The following is a 16,988-nucleotide window of genomic DNA, read 5'->3' as shown; positions in this document are numbered from 1 at the left end:
AACGGATTCTGTTTCAGAAGTGTTTGAAGCCAAAATTTAGCTTAGTTTTATTGTTAAACCTGCGATATGTTTTATTATATCTGTAGTATGAAAGATAAGCTCCATATGTGTAGTATGTGAAATAGAAATATGTGTTTTCTTACCTTATAAATCGTGGTAACAGTAGTGGAACTTCTTAAATGACCAACCCAGAAAGCAACCTGTTCCGATAGCGATACCGACACACACCAACAATTTAAAGTGTACATGGCGATCAGTGTTATACAAAAATGTTGCTACATTAAAAAAAAACATATTTATAGTGAAAATTTTTCGCCTTCATGCTAAAATCGTGGTAACGGAATGTGGAGTTCCACTTTTTCAAATATCCTGGGACACACTTTAAACGTGATTTTTTTTCAATATTGGTACAAATTTACGAAAAAACTATATATTTTCCAAAAATATATAATGTAAGCTGTTGAAAACACTACGAATTTAATTTTACACACTCAAAATTAATGACGAAATCAGACTTTGTTTATTTGAATTTATGGGTGGGACATGGTAAAAACGCACTACCTTTCGATCTAAATAATCAATTAAAAATATATACAGGTCAGATAGTTGTATTTAACTGATTGAATAGAGTAAATTAATAAATTTGCATGTTAAAAGTACATAACTTTCCAACATTTTATAATATAATAACTATGAAAAAATCAATCAAAGTCATGGGACATGCCAAAAACGCAATGTACAAACTTTGGCGAAAATGCCCATTTACACCCATCTACGTAGGATTAATCCGACAAATATGACTAAAGCAAGGTTCACAGACAGAGGTCTCAGATTTGTCACATTTTGTGATTTTTACCCCCATCATCCCCCCGACCCAATTGTCAATCTCCGCCGCAAAATCTGTTACGTTCTGCCTAAACTACGCCTACGATGGCCAAGCGGTAACGTGTCAGCCTATTATGTCGTGTACCAATCTGGAAAAAAAATCACATATTGTTTTTCAAAGTATGTTTGAATATGGACCTAATTGGTTAACCAACTGGCCAACACACAATATACATTTATCGTAAAAATTAAAATCCGTTTATACAACCTCCAACCTGTGGGGAACCATAATTATTATGATTTTCTAAGTAATGTTTTCCATAATGTTTTTACGGAATATTTTCTCAGAAAAAAATGAATTTATAATTTATTGATTTTGTTTACCCTTCGTCACAGATTATGTAGATAAGGCTTAGGTCTTAGGATGTGTCAGAGCCACGAAATATACCTATTAGTATACGAAAGACCCATCAGTATTGTGATTCTACATACAAAAACATGGCTCAGTAATTTAATTTGACAATGTGAGATGACGTATTATTTTTGTATAAATAAGTATGCAATGAATAAGTATAAAAAGAGGAAGTGAGATAAACATTATAAAAAACCTGTTTCCGACATATTAACAAAAAAAATCAACGTATAATGGAAATACTGATTAATATCGTCAGTATGATTGTTTTATTCGCTGCGAATGCTCTGGGAGGCATTGGGAGACCCTCAAGGTTGACAACTTGGTGCGTCAGACAAATGCATTCAATAATACGTGCGATCGAGTCAGTTAGGTATATTAATTCGCACATGATTTATGTGGGTGGGGATAGTTTTATTAATTAAGTATATTATAAATATTTTCAGAATACGTGAATAAAAAAAAAATAGGAGTGATGCTGCCAAAGAATATAATTACGTCGAGCAAATGAGATTATAGCACATAACAGATTAATAAATATAATTCAGATAGGCTATAGGTACCCCAACACACTACATTTTGAAGCAGGGTTTTGAATGTGTGAGTGTTCTACGAAAATGAACCACACGTTACAGACGTCCAATATAATAATTCGGGGTTCAATTGTAAATAAATTCAGTTAATTCTCATTTTTCTATACCTAATCAAATCAAATTTATTTATTTTACATATAATGAACGTAACAAATCACAAATTCAAAGCGTTCACGAGATGACATAAAATAAGTATTAAAAATTTTTAAAATAAAAATACAGAGAGATGTGACTTAATAATACAATAAGTAATAAAATAAGAAAAGAAATAAAATAAAGTAATAAAAATAAAAGTATATGGAAGCACACAGAGTGAACTATCGATAGACCCTATCTTAAAAACAACGTCCACCTAAATTCACCCTCACGTAAGTGGAATATATCAATATCCGAAGCGATCTCATTAAACATGGTCATTGACTTCCCAATTGGCATCACTAATGGCAGGTTAGTTCTGCACCTTGGGAGAACAAACGGATGCCCTCGATTCCTAAGGTAAATCAGAGACACACAAACCAATAATATAATATGTAGGTACATATATCAGCAACCCAAAAGTATATCATGTCATGATATTTGAATTGAGAGTATTACAATTTAGTATTTAAAAGGCATTCACCCAATTTTTTTTCGGGGAAAGTGTATGTACCTAAGTAGGTACATACATTGTATAAAAATATTAAGTAGCAAACTTTTGAATACAATATGACTAAAAAAATGATCTCAGGTATTAAATGAGTAGGTACATAATATAACTTACGTATTACATCATGTAAGCCACACTTACTTATAGCTATATTTTTATCATTATTTACACATCTAAATTGCTTATTTTATTGTCATTTTTTATGACTTCTATAAATTACGATGACACAAAAATTCTTTTCGTGAATAATTTACTTAGAACAAAAAGTCATAATGCACACCCACAATCTTGCGGTTCATATTGACAATATGTAAAAACATAACGTTTCAGCAGTGGCGTAGCTAGACATATTGGGCCCCTATGCAAAAATCACGGAAAGGCCCCACTCAGTAGAATGTCAAAAAGACCAAGTTTACCTAGGGGTGGCATGGTATATGAAAGTATGGTGAAGCCGGCAAGTATGGTGAAACAGGTTGGTAATCAATTTGCGGCAAAATTTCCACGTTAACATTATATTATATGGGTACGTTATAATGACCAAAGGAAATCCTCCTTGATGCCCTGCATTTTTTTATCGCGTCGCCATTTCTCGTGAGTTATCACCTGTTGTCGGCATGCTTCATTCAGTTGTATGAGGAAGCCAAATCATTGCCTATCTCTACTTTTAATACATCTATGAAGTTTACGTTACCTATGTTTACTACGCCAACTACAATGTCGTGTGTCTGAACGCTTATTTGAGGGTGTACGGTAACCATGCGTATCTCATATTCTGTGGTTAAGATTTAATATTGACACGCTGCTATAGTGGAATGTCTCATCCAGTATAAAAGAATATCATTATTTTTCAACACTTTTACCCACCACAACCCGTGAAAAAATAGAAAATGAATAAATTAGCCCTTCTTTCAAATAGGTTGTGCACCACTGACCTACACAATTAAAAAAGGCTCTTCTTCTCAATTGTTCCCTCGTGACTGAGGATCGTGACCACCCTCAAATAGAATTATCGTCTGCGCAATCATGACTCTCAATAAGCTCCGTTGCGCTTCTTCAGCTTCGACTTCCCCATCTCTTCAGATAATCTGTTTCGCGCAGAACAATATACCAACAAAAAAAGCAGCATGCGTATCAGACACACTGGCGAGAGTCGTTCCTTTACCAGGAGTATCTGAATAATTAATTGGTTCGACCTGTGCTCTCTCCAATCGGCGCCAGTACCACATTTCGAAGGCATCAATTGCCTTCCGACCTCTTGCCCTCAGGGCCCATAACTTACAAAGGTTAGGTAGGTACTTATCGAATATTCATTATGTAAAATAATTTAATTGAATTCAAATTTTAGACAATTTTTTACAGTCTCTCTTCAGTCTTCACAGTTCACCACCGCCAGGCAATTAGTAGCCATACATATTCTTTTGTGAAACCATTTTCAATAGTCAAACAAGCCTTATCTTAAAGCTCTATCCATATCGGTTATTTGTCTCTGCGGCGTATTCTGTAACTAACTAAAATATTGTACCAATATGTGATAAGAGCAATAAAAAAATACATATTATGATTATTTTAATGCAGCACAATTGTGGACAAATTAGGCACAATGTGTGGAATGTGAATCGAAAAATTAGATCGGCTTTAACAATAAATAATATTAACATTCACATTACAAACCACAAAACGACTTTTTGATAAAGAAACGACACGAGATAACGACCCGGGGCATTACTAACTAACTACCTACAGAACAATAAATAATTCAAAGTTGTGCATTAGAAAACAACATAATATTGAGAAAAATTATAATGAATAAAAAAAAAGATATTCGAGACTAAAAAAATAATTATTGCTCTGGGACCACTGTTGGGGCGGATTTAATAAGCTTTTGGGGGTCCTACTCGCAACACAAATATGTTCAACAATATTTCTGTACCTTAGAGCTCAAAGTGCGGAAGTCACATTTTTATCATTGAGTTAAGTAGGTATGGAGACTTAAATGTGTATTCACGTTCTGTTAATGCTGAAAATGTCACATGGTTTTCAAAATACTTATTTTTAAAACGACGGTAGTCCAATTATTATACTTTAGAGCTGAAAGAGTGGATATCCAATTCAAGTGATTTTTGCTATAAAAAAATGCGCAAAAGTGTGGAAGTTCAACATACAGAGTTTTAGTCCGAACGCGAGTGAGTATATTAACTATTTTAAAACTGCTCTCCTGCAAAATATTGAATAATATGTGGCGATGGATATAATTGAAGAGTGACATTCCAAACCGGCCTTAGTCCAAAATTACAAATTTTCATGTTTTGATGGAATCCGATAGAGTGTGCTGAGATCTATAGTCTCACTAAAACTTATATTTTACAAAAAATCCTAAGTCTCTTCAATTTGATGTCGAAATGTGCCTTTTTTTTCAAAACAGCACTAAGGTAACGGTTGATTCTTTGATATATGCGCATGCGCATGCGCAGTTTAACTCTTTTCGCTACATTTACGCTCCAAGCGGCCATAATATAATATTGTAACACGTCAGATTAGAAATGTCAGACGACATATTAGAGAATTTGTGTTTTATAAGTTCATGTGCACATCAGTAAACTATTTTTTTTATTGAAGATGATCCCAACATTGTAGTATTATTATATACTATATTATGCTGTAAAAGTTACAATGTTTACCTTTTTATCAAAAAATGCAATAAAGTGAAAGAAATTTAATATTATTTTTATTCATCAATCATCCCAACAGACCTGTCCATTTGCCTACCTTTGAAACCTTTGCCATGACCATGCACATTATCCATGACCACATTCTATTACACAATCATAATTGTACACACAAAAGATACTCAACTTTACTTTATTGTGTTACAAACTGTACTTAGTACAGACTTAGGGCCATTTTGAAAAAAAGTCAGTTTTTGAATGATTTTTTTTTTGAAGTTTTACTATACTTTTTAATGTTATTTATATTTCATGTTTTCGAGTCTTTGAATTTTCTATGAAATCGCCAAACATTATAGTACTGAAAAATTAAGAGGTAAATTGCAAATCCCAAAAATATGATTATCTCAAAATCAGATTTTTAGAGTTAGGCCGGTTTGAAATGTCACTCTTCAATTATTGTGTAGGCATGAATAGTGCATACTAAACTTTATTGGACATACTCATTTGTTTTCATTTAATTAAGAATACAAATTGCAGATGGTGTTGGTTAATTTTTAAATTTTAATTAAACCCTGCCTAAAGCAAACCATAATAGATATTATATAAAAAATACGCTTCTTTCTATAAAACATTTAAAATTATGCCATTAAATCATACTTACATAACTTTAGATATTGTATCGATAAAATATTTTTATCTAACATGGTTTGTTTTAGGCAGGGTTAAATCGAATTGTAAAAACCATCTGCAATTTGTATTTTTAGTTCAATCAAAACGAATAAGTATGACTTAAAGAGGTGTTTATTAGTTTTGTCGGATCTTCACAGCCTACCTCTACTATTATGGTTTGCTAGGTGGGGTTTAATTGAATTTAAGAAAATAACCAATTACATAATGTATTCTTAGTTAAATGAAAACAAATAAGTATGACTGAAAAAGTGTAGTGTGCTCTATTTATGTCGAATCTCCACAGCCTACCTCCACCCTTCGCCACTATTTATTTACTACCAACAATGACCTACATTTTGTAAATAATGGACGCGATCAATATCCTCCTGAGTGGTGCTCTCAATTTCCTTCCCCTTAGTATAAGTTATGAATAATATTTATAGTTTCAACATGTACCTAACGCGTGTTTGAACATGTACCTAACCGATTTTTTTTAAACGGTACATGTTCAAACACGCGGGTTAACATCATTTTACTCCCTACTTCAATTATAGTTTGTCAATTTATGGCTACGGCCGTATGTTGTAGCTTAACCACTGGGGAATGCCAAAAGAAATGGCGTATTTAAAAAAAAACACTACCTTTTAGGTCAATAATTATTATAAAGCAATCATTATTCGTAGGATGTTTATCACACTTGAATGGTCAAAGACATGGCTTATAATGAGTATCTTTAGAATTATCTTCAAATGTGTTAATCTTGCCCATTTTTTGAATAATAAAATGCCCAATACTTGTCAAATTTGGGATCACAGAGATTATCAATACTTAATAGTTTTTTATCGTAAATATTTCACTATAATAATGTCAATATAAATTATACTGATGGCTTTATAAATGCGTTTAAAAATAAATAAATGTAAAAATTCTTAACACCACTGCACATTTATGTACTGAAATATGTCTATATTCTAAAACATTAGAGCGAGAGGTTTAAAAGAATACTATTTTATGTAATAAAAATACTTTATGCAGTTATCAAATGTTTAAAATAAATATAAAGGATAATAAGGCTTCAAAATTAAATAAATATATTATCTACAACGTTTAAGGTATGTCCAGGATCATGCTTTGAAAATAGAACAAAAGCTCCATTTTGACCTACGCTGAGCATGTCCCCCCTTAATAAACTAAATTTTAATAATAAATATGACCTTACAATGTAAATAATAATAATAAGATTCAATTTAAGACAAATATTTTTAGATACATATTTATTAATTAATACAGTTGAAATTGTAAATTATCAAAAAAATGTCTCAAATTGCAAGCTTCGTATTTTTCCGCTAGCTGGCTCTGCTGGTATAAACATCCCCTTAATACAAACCTCCGCTCTGTGAAGGCCCACATGATATTCGGACATGGTATTCACATAGAAATCAGGTTTATGAGTATGGCCATTGATCATTCACAAATACATACTTAATGTAATTACTACTATTAAAAAAACTATTTCAAAGTCTTTATTCAGTCGGCGTATTAAATTTGAAATTATGTATAGGTAGGTACCTACTTAAATTAATATGCGTCGCTAGACAGTGTTTAGGTACACAATATTATAGCCTTACTATGCAGTTTAAATATTTCAATTACGTCTAATAGTATGCCCTTATTACACGCATAATTCGACTCATATAATTTACATTGATGAAATAATCATCAGTCGATTTATTTAAGGTAACTTATTAAATGGTTTATTAAAAGTACAGTAAGTAATAGAGTCACTCACTAATAGTTAAGTAAATGTTGTGCATTCCGAAGGTTCACGTTGAAAAGATTATCCCAATAGTGTAGAAACAAAATGAACATAGGTGTGTATGTAAGCCAGTGGCGGGGTTAGAGACTTGGGTGACCTGATGCACCAACTATGATAATTGATGACTAGACACCGGACATCTGGAGTCCTTTTTTTTTTGGGACGGACTCGAATATTACAACATTTTTTAATTAAAAAATGCGTTAATAATTTATGGAACCTATGTTTTTCAGAAAAATAAGTTGTACGATGTAGTAGGTACAATGAAATATGAAATAAATGATATTGATAATATGTGCAAGAGACTTTATCGATACTTAATTATATAGAAACGCTGCTATTAGTAGATATACTATACTATTTAGAGAAATTAATGAAGCGCTTACGTATAGAGTGGAAGAATTAGTTGTTAATAGTAATATCTATAATATTTAATAATATTCCACTTTTTATATACCTATTATTGAAATCAAAGTTTAAAATTTCTACTTAACTACTTTTATTTTCACTATCAAATAACAAATCACACTTGCTCCCATAATGAGAAGGACCTGACAGCTAGTGTATTATTAAAATCGTACCAAATCTGAATGATTTCGTATATTATGTTGATACTACGAAAATATATAATATGAAAACATATTATTATATTATATGGATTTATGGATAGGTAAAATGGGGAATATCGGACCTACGTGGTTAATGAAACCCTTTAGAAAAAGTTTCGTACGAAAGATACTTCAAATCGTACTTTTGTGTTTCAAGCAAGTGGTTGGACATATTGAGATATTCAATTTTAATATATAGGTACTGATGTTGTAATGTTTTTTTTGACATTTTATAGGCCATTTTCAAAAACTTTATATTCATCATGCAAAATATGTAAGTACATGCGTTTTCTGTTAATTGCTACTCCCTAATACTATAAATTATATATCATAGTATTATTTCAATGAAATATATAAACCCGATATAATTATTTATTTCGGAAGTTATCAAAATGATACAATCATAATTAGTCGACATTGATACATTGTGTATATATAGTACCTAATACCATTGCTAATAAATTATTTTATCAAGAAAATATTAGATATAAATAGGTATAACACAGTTGCAGTGCCTACCATTTGCCTTAACAAGTTGACCTTGGTTCTAATAGTTCATTGCTTTATCCAATCTGGGAGTTCACACATGAAACTATAATTTGATGTTATAGTAATGTGGTAGAAAAAACAAAAAAAACTTAACCTGCGCGTTTTTTAACTGATCTACGTATTTTCTTAAAATCCGAGATCACTTCAGTTTTGACGATTATGGATTATAGCTTAAAATTGTTTATTTGTTTTTATTTAGTGAGTAGGTATATTTCGTGATATTTCACATTAGCTGGTTCCATTGTTTACGGGAAATGACGTTTTAACGGGCTTACCTATTGAATGTATTAATAGTATGTAATATATTCATTACGGGTTTTCACAAACACTTCATATAATCAAAATTTGTTTTTTACTTGATCCTTTACTAATAGGTAAGAAGGTTTTAACAATCTTTTATTATGTCAATGTGCATTTACGATCGGTGATGCGCATAGTGCACGAAGAAGCCAGAAGGCATAACCCGGTCGTAAATAATGACTAATAGAATACCTAGTACAAAACATAAATCAATTAGAATTTATTGATTAATATTTTTGCCACTCGTACCCGTTAGATATAGGGACCATTATACCACTTTCCTCTAGAAGGTATATAAGGTACTTTTAAACACTTTGTACATTTTGCATTTTTGTTTATTGTTATTAAATCTTAGTTGATATTATTCTTTTGACTTATTAACTTAAAAATAACAACAATGGATGAAATATAATATTAATAAATATTATAATATGTCACATATATAATATTGTGTAAGTATATAATATATAATTATCAAGCCTCGATAGCGAAGGCTGCGTGACTAGCAATTGCACTTACGACCTATGTAAACCTGCCGTTCATATTGTTTTAAAAGCACATTGCAAAGATTATCCTTTGCTTTGTAATTTTATTCTTGTAAATCCACGGTATTATAGATGGTTGCACTATTATATCTAAAATGTAAACATAAATTTATATACAATATTGGTATATACTACAGCTGATGATGATACATACTATCGTATGGAAAATAATTCATTTTTAAGTTGTGGACTTCTTGTACGTATCATGCGACAAAAGCAATAAAATCGTCTTCAAGTTTTTGTCATTGGTCGGGAACCTTTTTTGATACATACACCTATGTGGAATTTTAAACACAGCAAATTTTTCACAGTTTTGAAGTTACGCTATTTCTTAATGTATATAAATCAGTCATTTAATAAATAAGGACAAATATCACCAACAAGTTAGTTCAAGTAAACAATCGACTCCCACGTCCTCTATACTTAATTGACTTTTTATGCAATAATATGTACCTACCTATATTTTGTACTGTTATTCAATTGAAAATGTCCATTAGGATAAAATCGGTTGAATATCAACATTATGGAATAAATGTGGAAAAAGTACGAAAGTACATATAAAGTGTTTTAATGAAATATGTATCTAGATTCTAGGTACTAGTCGTTTTATGTGATGAATAGTTCTTTACACTTTATAATATGTAAGTATTTAAATCAAATACATAATATAATCATATATCAGATAATTACTTTTTAATAACAACATTTAAATATAATGCTAATTATGTCGAATGGCCACCTAATCGGCGCGCCTTTAGCGTACAATGAATTAAATGGGATGGCGGGACTTTTTTTAACATTACACACCTACAAACTTACCTGTAGAATTGCCAAAATGGAACTACGAATTACCATAGGACGCCATTTTGAAAATTTCATTCGAATGTCAGATTTTGTCCAGTTACTAGTCTTGATTGGGTAGTTTTCGACAATGGCTCCATTTTTTTTTGTAGTACATATTCCACCTTTAATCAATAAATTAGGACCGGTTTCGTCCGCCTCAGAGGGACATTTTCAACTGAATCTTCCCTTGTTCAGTTGAAAATATCCCTCTGATGCGAACGAAACCGGTCCTAATTTATTGATTAAAAGTGGAATAAGTACTACAAAAAATGCGTTTTTTTAATTAAACAACAATAAATATTAACGCAATACAATCACTAAGTGAAAATCTGAAGTATTAAATGGACGGCGGGACTTTTTTTTAACGTTACACACCTACAAACTTACCTGTAGAATGGCCAAAAATGGAACTACGAACTACCATAGGACGCCATTTTGAAAATTGGTCAAAATTTGAAAAATGTCAGATTTTGTCCAATTACGAGTCTTGATTGGGTAGTTTTCAACAATGGCTCCCCCATCCCATTCTTCAGATAAGTTTGTAGGTCTGTAACATGCATTTTATCTACTCAAGGTCTTATAACTAATTTAATCACGGTGAGTAGTTTAGTGTGTGGCATTGCGGATTAGTAGCTCTGGAATATTCTAAATCTAAATATATTAACGTAATACGTAATATTTATAATAAACCTATTCAATAAGTGAAAATCTGAAGTAATATTATACTGCAAACCTTTTAGAAAAATGCAATTACGGCTTATGCAATACACAATATTATAATAGTAGGTATTTTAATTATTCAAACGAATATTTCCAGGGATGTCTCGCATCTACATATGTATTCTATAGACCGTACGCCACTGGTATTTTGAAGAGGAAATTTCTTACGATCAATTTGATGAAATTCTTCAATGTCAATAGTTTATAATCAAATAGACCAGATTGGGCTGAGCATCCTCAAAATACTTAAATATCTAAATAAATAAATAAGTATATGACTTTTTTATCGATATGTAGGTATTGTTGTTTAATTTAATAAAACGCATTTTTTTGTAGTACTTATTCCATTTTTAATCAATAAATTAGGACCGGTTTCGTCCGCCTCAGAGGGACATTTTCAACTGAAGGCATAAAGGCTGAACTCATTTCCCTCTGAGGCGGACGAAACCGGTCCTAATTTATTGATTAAAAGTGGTACAAGTACTACAAAAAATTGCGTTTTATTAAATTAAACAATTATACAATGCAGTTCCACCATGAATTAACAGTTAACAAAATAAAAGATATGTAGGTACTTTTGCGATATCGGTATTGTCACTTGGTAATACTAATAGGTATCAATATGATACATTTAGAACATAAAACGGGTCAGCGGACAAAATCTTTCAATATTTGTATTTATATTAATGGTAGGTACGCAAAAGCTATTCGATATTTAATTATGAAAAACATATTCTACACTCAGTTTATAAAAATGGTTTACCATTACTTACCTGCAATAAAACAAAACATCAATTTTGTAATGCGATCTTTTTAATGGCGATTTGCGAATTTGAATTCGTTTGAAGTGGCCACACTTCGCATTATAATATTGGCAAGACGATTATTTTAATTACAATAATTATCATCGCACCTGAGCTGCCAGAAAAAACAACTGACTAATTGTAGAAATCCATACTAAGAATCATTTGGGCAAAAGTCTCCTTAGGATATTGGATTCGTCCACCATTTTAATGTGTTTTTTTATGGGTTGACGGTTAAAGACTCGAAAGATCCGGCCTTTATTGATGACGCATAATATTAGTTAGTAATGGTTTATTTTTTGTGTACAAGTAGGTACGTATCTGTTTAATATTGTTACAGGCCCCTGTTATGTTAGTTGCAGAGATTTTGTTATGCTTTTAGTTTAAGGTAGATATTATTGTATAGGTACTCAATTTGTGAAAAATACCTATCATTTTTAAATGTTAACATTTATTAATGATTATTGTATGGTTGGTTTAAACCAAGGCGTTTTTTTCGTTCCGGTTCAAGTAAAAATATATAAATATCGGTTAAGTTCGGATTTTCGTTCCAAAAAAAATAACGGTTTTCCCGTATTCGGTTTAGCTCCGAGTGGATGGTAGTGAATGACCCGAGAGCCTTAAGAGTCCAAGGTTCAATACCCAAGACGTAAGACGTGTTGCGCCTACGACAACTGAATTGGGGAGTAAGATCCGTTCAGTTCCGGTCCGAAGACCTTGTTTAGACTATTTTTAGACCCCTTTAAATCTTCTGACGAATCGATTGCGTCAGTTGCGTCAAATAAAATTGCCGCACGTTGACTACACCGAACCCATTCAAAGACCAGCATTGGCCACAAGCTATACCAAGCGCCGTCAGCTTTGAAGGAGGGTAGTAGTTTGTATCAGTACTGCGCTAAGGCATTTTTTATTAAGGTTATACATCAGTTGAGGCACGGTCTAAAAATATCGTGGCTAGGCGATGCGCGGATTGCGGGTCGCGGGTGCAAATGACGCATGTCCAACGAAATATAATTTGTCATATAAATCCAACATGTGTCCATTTAATATTCTGTTTATTGTTTTATCAGTAACAATAATAATATATTCATTGACATGTTTTCTTTTTAAAGTAAATGGGTAACGTTTTTAATCATCTTTACACGATTTAAGAATTAATACGCCCGTCGCCATCACGAAACAAATTGACGCGCTTCCGGCTCGACGTTCTCTCTCCGAATGGCAGCGAGTCCAAAATTTCGTCGCGCCTATAGATACTTGAAAATTATTTGCCGTTTCACTGATGTATCACCTTACTGGCATCATTCTACACTGGTGCCATGGGCGATTCGCATGTGTGTTGTTATCGTTTGCCATAATTCCTATTTCAGTGCTGGCAAACAATATTTCTACAACCGCGAATGTATTTCGCCGCATCCATGGTGCCATGATAGGGCAGTAACAACTTAACTGTAGCTACGCACCTGCGTGAAACTGCATTGCGGAAGGCAACAGAAAACCACCACAATAAAACGTCTAGCATAATCAACGAATGTATGATCATCAGTTGGACTCGATATCCACTGATAGCAAAAGACCTCAACGTGATCTATCCTTTCCTCACCGATCCAGCGGCCGTTTACTGCCTTTTGGGTATCACAAAATCTTTACATCGTGTGGTTTTGAATTTGTGTCTAGCCCATCGCCATTTCATAAGTTTCGCGACAACAGTCACATAGCGTCTGATCAGATACAGATACCTACATATTTATTAATTTTGTGGTTATCATCGTGTAATTAATGCCCAACATGTATAAGTATGATTTCATTACAGAATAAAATAATTAACATTTTTATCTCAGTGCTCTATTGTCATGATTTTGCGTTGACTATAATAGTCTCTATGAGGTTTAACACCAATGTAGGTACTAGTAATATCCGAAGTGCATGTTTCATAAGTTTGCTTTTTACAAGAATAGATTGTTAGCCTTTTCTTAAACATATTTACGTTATACACAACTTAACTGGGTACATATTCTTACACGGATTGTAGAGTAGATCGCAGTGGCGAAGGTAGGCTGACTATGGCTACAATTTATAGATGGAGCTGGTTAATTTAAAAAAATCAATTAAACCCGGCCTAACCAAAGCATAATAGTTTTGGAATGCTTAGGGCGATCTGACAAAATAATTGTACACACTTTTTCATTCATACTTATTTGTTTTCGTTGAATTAATGATACTTACACATTACACAAATAATGTTGTTAATCGGTTTTTTAAATTCATTATGCTCTACTTAACCAAGCCATAATATGTAAAAATATTATTATATCGATAAAATATCCAAAATTATGAATGATTCAATGTCATAAGTACTTTAGATATTTTATAGATAGACGAGTATTCTTTGATTGTTAATTATCTATTATGGCTTCGTTTTCGCAGGATTTAATTGCATTTTAAAAACTAACCAACACCATCTGTCAGTTGTAATCTTAGTTCAATGAAAACAAATACGGAAAACTGACAAAGTTTAATATGCACTATTTATATCGGATCTTAACAGCTTATCTCCACCCTTCGCCACTGGTAGATAGTACATAATCGATGAAGGCCTCAACAGGTGTTTCTAAATCACCAGAAGCGTAGTTGTTTTTCTTAAAATACCTTCGGTAAAATAAGGAAATAATTTTATCTATTTTAGGTATGTGATACGTTGAGCAACTATTACGATTGAGCTGTTGAGGATCAAATGAGTACCATTGGATGGATACTTGAGTGACATATAATTAAAAAAAATAGTTAGAAGTTTTCATATCACCAGTCGCCACAAACTTAATATACCTACGTATTATATATTTAACTAATGAGTTAAATATTACTCAAGCATGTAACTGCCTTGTATGAAAAGATAATATAACTATTAAGCATTTTATTAGAAGCAACGGAGTGTAGGTAGGTATATCCCAGTAGCGAAGGGTGGAGGTAGACTGTTAAGATCGGACATAAATAGTACATAATAAACTTTGTCAGTCATACGTATTTGTTTTCATATTTACAGATGGTGTTGGTTAGATTTTTTTAAATTCAATTAAACACTGCGAAACCAAGCCATAATTTCATTATAATAGAAAATGTCAAAAAATAATCGTCAACCAACCTATAAAATATCTAAAATTATGCCATTAAACCATATATAATTTTGGATATTAAATAGATAAAAAAATAACCAGTCAACAATTCAAAGAAAACACATAAGTATGAATGAAGAAGTGTGCACTATTTTATCAAATCGATCATAACATACCAAAACTTGTATGGTTTGATTTAGACAAGGTTTATATGATTTTTAAAAACAAACTAAGTAACACCATCATCTGCAAATTGTAGTAAGTAACTAGGTAGCTCAATAAAAACAAATACGAATAACTGGCAAAGTTTAATGTGCACTATTTAGGTATGTCGGATCTTAGCAGCCTACCTCCACCCTTCGCCACTGGCATATCGTCGCTATAGGATTAGTTTATCGAACATCCGTTTTTGTCGAAATCGACCTTTTAATGCAGAATGATTTTTTGTATCTAAATGGACCAGAACCATCCTTTTCTTTGAATTGCTTTGTAATGAAAACAGCATTCATATGCTGTAAAAACGACAATTTAAATACCTTCATGTATTTAAATATAGGATAATCAAAAATTTTTTTCGTCTCCTGCACCGCGATTTCCTAACTATCGACTCGTGTGTCAGCCGACGACATGACGTAATTGTGACGTCAGCCAATACACGCTCAAGGCATCCCGCCCAGAATACAGTGCTCACCATAGATATTATTATGATGAAACACCTATATGTGTATGGTGACAATGAATAACGCCACTGTCTGACCAGCGTTATTTTCTCGAATGCTATTATCACTCCGGTAGTACGTCACAATGATGTCATATGACGTCATGTCGACCGGGCGGCTTGCACTCGCAAGTTCTAACATAGGCCCCCTGAACATTTGACATTCGGTCTATTCGACAAACCAATCCTACAGCGACGATATCCCATGGACATGAAGTATAAAAAGTCGTTATTAATGTACCAAAGTCTATAATTTGAATGTTTTAACTTGACTTGTCATCCTCTGTCAAATACTAAACACATTAATACAATATACAGAAATAATATCAATATTGTATTCGTGGAATAGTGATAAAAGATAATAATAATGTGAAAATGAGACCTCATTTACAGATTGTTGATAACAGTTATGTAGAATTTACAATCCTATAATTAACCAGCAAACATGCTAAAAGGAATGAATCTATCTAGGTATAACTATCATTTCTGAATGGTATATTATCTGATATAGTATTAACTACTACATAATAACGAAATAATTACAAGATAAAAAGAACTTTTTATATATGAATACGTGTATTAATTAAGGCGCTAAGTACCAAAATAATAAAAACTGACATTTTTATAGAAAAGTGTTCTACATACCAACGCCAATAACTTCAACTATAGTCTAAGTGCCTCAAGCAAGTCAAAAAAATACAGCAAAATAATTAAACCTGTCGACGTTGTAAGTCCGTTGGCGTGTTTTATTTATAATGGTGTAAGTAGCACTGCAGTGGTCAACGGCATTAAATATAAAATAGCTGACGATGGTGTGTTGACACTTGCGAGTTCTTAATACCTAAAATTATAGAAGCTGCCGTGATTGCTTCACACTGTAAAACTACATTTTTCAAAAGGTCTGCTTCATGAAATTTTACTGCAATGACTCGGTATTTTGTAAATACAGGCAATACTACTTTTTGGTACTTAGAGCCTTATTTAATACACGTATTCATATTATCTACTTACCACGTTTTTAAATTTTCTGTTGAATCATACCTATAAACTTGACAATTCTATGTATTAATAAAAACTTTTTATTGTACTTGATAGAAATATTGAATAAATAATATAGAACACTGAAATGTCATTTTGACATTTCATATTGATTTCCATAGTA

General features: G+C 32.1%; 1 protein-coding gene across 4 annotated transcripts in view; it reads right to left on the bottom strand.

Annotated features, from left to right (window-relative positions):
- MFS16 (major facilitator superfamily transporter 16) overlaps positions 1-16,988 on the bottom strand; it is a 102,083-nt gene that overhangs the window by 83,821 nt on the left and 1,274 nt on the right. The gene's annotated exons all lie outside the window — the stretch shown is intronic.

This window comes from Rhyacophila brunnea, unplaced genomic scaffold (genome assembly GCF_057557595.1).
Source record: "Rhyacophila brunnea isolate RB1 unplaced genomic scaffold, BYU_Rbru_1.0 scaffold_6, whole genome shotgun sequence".
Classification (NCBI taxonomy): Eukaryota; Metazoa; Arthropoda; class Insecta; order Trichoptera; family Rhyacophilidae; genus Rhyacophila; species Rhyacophila brunnea.
This window is presented reverse-complemented; position numbering and strand designations above follow the sequence as displayed.